At 46.7% G+C, this 2,790-nt stretch overlaps 1 pseudogene; it reads right to left on the bottom strand.

Annotated features, from left to right (window-relative positions):
* Positions 1 to 1,217: 1,217 nt before the first annotated feature.
* Positions 1,218 to 2,200, bottom strand: LOC111543424 (annotated as a pseudogene).
* Between the last annotated feature and the right edge of the window lie 590 nt (positions 2,201 to 2,790).

The following is a 2,790-nucleotide window of genomic DNA, read 5'->3' on the forward strand; positions in this document are numbered from 1 at the left end:
AATATGGGTCATTCAAGCTTGAGTTGCAGTCTTGAGTGTTGAGTTATTCCTCTGAAGCTCCTAGAAGCCTGCAGCCCAACACTGGAACACCTAAGACCCTGAGGAGGAGTGTGGTTGATGAGGAATTTCTTATTTGAGCTCACATTCTTTTTTCTTTCTTTCTTTTTTTTTTTTTTTTTTGAGATGGAGTCTTGCTCTGTTACCTAGGCTGGAATGCAATGGCACAATCTTGGCTCACTGCAACCTCCGCCTCAGGGTTTAAGTGATTCTCCTGCCTCAGCCTCCCAAGTAGCTGGAATTACAGGTGTGAGACACCACTGGCTAGTTTTTGTATTTTTAGTAGAGACAGGATTTTGCCATGTTGGCCAGACTGGTCTCGAACTCTTGACCTCCGGAGATCAGCCTGCCTGGGTCTCCCAAAGTGCTGGGATTGTAGGCATAAGCCACAGCGCCTGACGTAAAACTAACATGTTACTTTTTTTTTTTTTTAAGCTAGAACAAATGTTTGAATAAATCACCTGCATTAAATAATATTTAAAATATGGTATCTTCAGCACATTATAAATATGAAATGTCCCCTCCCCAAACCCATTTGCTTCAGTGCACAGAGTCTCCCAGGCAAGGTTTTCCATCGCTCAGCCAGTGGAATGGATGGCGGGCGCCAGATGTTACACAAAGCATTTATTTCTCCCAGAAGGCTGAGAGCCAGGAGACTTCATCTCCTGCTGGGACCTCTGCCCCAAGCTTCTGGGGAAATAGTGAATTGGGCTCAACAGGCAAAGTAGCTACCTGATCCACTAATCAGATTCAAAACATGAAAATGCACTGCAAAGTGTATCCCTTCCTGTTCTTCTCCATGGTAGAGAGACCTAAAGATAATTAATAAAAACAGCTGTCCCTTCAAACTCAGAGGAGGTTTTCAAAAACAAGTATAAGCAAAAAATAAAGAGATAAAAGGAAAGTAAATCAAACCCCCAATACTCCTGAAAGTAAAACAGTCTCATGGTAACTGATGTCTGGAAGAAGCTGAAGCAGAAAAGACTGACAAAGTTCCAAGTGGCCGGCCACAAAAGTGCCTTAAGGAACACGACAGTGCTCTCCATTTCCAAGGCTGAGTAGCTATTCCCAGTAACTTAACATTTTTCTATTAAGAAGAAAACAAAACAAAAATAAAACCCACTCCAGAAAAAGGGTCAAGAGAAGAGCACTGCAGAAAGTCAAGCAGCTGAGCGTTGGCGGATCACGAAGAACCCGGGCTGAAGCTGGCCCAGGTAGATCCTCATCTTGATGCTGTCACTTGTCTTCCTCACCCAGATCTCACTGGCTCCTACAGAACTGATCACGCAGCTCAGTTTCTGGTTGTCCTTTGATTCCAGGTAGATGGCCTGGCTCTTGTGGTACCATCTTTTGTCATAGCACAGTTTGCCATCTTCTATCGGAGCTTCAAACCTCTGGGCTGGAAGATTCCACGGGTGTCACAGGCAGGTGCTCAGGAGAGGATGGAGATGCTGGTCTCTTGGGTGACTTAAGCTTATTTAATGTTCTCAGATCCTCCATGATCTGTTCATCTGTTAACAAAGAGGTTAGCTGGGCTGGAGCAGGTTTCCTCCTCTCGTTTGGGATGGGGATGGAATCATTTGGTCGCCTCCGCAACTTTCTGGTCATGATAGGTTTCACCTCCATAGAATCTCCAGTCAGTTCACTGTCAGCTTTTTGTTTTCGATCATTTTCTTCTTTTCTTCTAGCTCAGCAATCAGGTTCTCTTTCAGCTCAACCTTCTAGTCTTTAAATTCTTTCATTGCTGCCTTCTTTTCTGTAATGTAATTTCGTTCCACTTGTTCAGTTTCCAGCTGGTGGAAGAGTTCTGCATTCCGTATCCTCTCTTTGTACCGCTGATCTAGTTTTTTCATTCTTTTCTGATATTCCTTTAATGTACCTTCTTGTAGTTGTTGCAACTGCCTCTTGAGAGAAGCCAGTTTGTCCTGATACATCTGTTCCTTCATTTCTACATAGTCTTCTTCATCATGCTTGCCAGGTCAGTTTCACTAGCATCCTCAGTGTCTTCGTCCGACTCGCAGCCCGGACAGCTGCGCTGGTCGTCCTCGGCGCTCTCCAGCTCTTCGTCCTCCGGGTAGTACTAAGGGGCTGGCGACGCTCCAGCCTGGGCCGGGGCCGGGGCCAGTAGCCCCGCGGCACTCATGTCGTCTCTGACCGCAGTTGAGCATCGCCCAGGGACACCGCGGTCACCCGCGCTCGGTACTCGCTGTCTGCCTAGCAGCGTCCAACGGAGCCCCCAACTCGAGGAGCGGGAGTCACAGCAAACCCTTCCCGGTCTCCGCCGAGCTCCGCCCCCCCCAACATTTTACTTTTTAATTTATTTTTATTTTTTTGGAGATAGAGTCTCACTCTGTCACCCAGGCTGGAGTGCAGTGGCATGACCTCCGCTCACTGCAACCTCCGCTTCCCGAGTTTAAGTGATTTTCATTCCTCAGCCTCTTGAGTAGCTGGTGCTGGTACTACATGTGCCACCATGTCGAGCTAAGTTTTTGTATTTTTAGTAGAGATGGGGTTTTACTACGTTGGCCAGGCTGGACTCGAACTCTTGAGGTCAGGCAATCCACCCATCTTGACCTCCCAAAGTGCTGGGATTAGAGGTGTGAGCCACTGCGCACCTCATATATGCCTTAGATCAAGAAGTGGGTATGTTGCCAAAAGAAATTAATTTCCATATAAAGCCAGGAAGACAGGCTGGGCTCATAAAGATAACCAGTACATGTTTCCAAAAGACTC

This window comes from Piliocolobus tephrosceles, chromosome 14, assembly GCF_002776525.5.
Source record: "Piliocolobus tephrosceles isolate RC106 chromosome 14, ASM277652v3, whole genome shotgun sequence".
Taxonomy (NCBI): Eukaryota; Metazoa; Chordata; class Mammalia; order Primates; family Cercopithecidae; genus Piliocolobus; species Piliocolobus tephrosceles.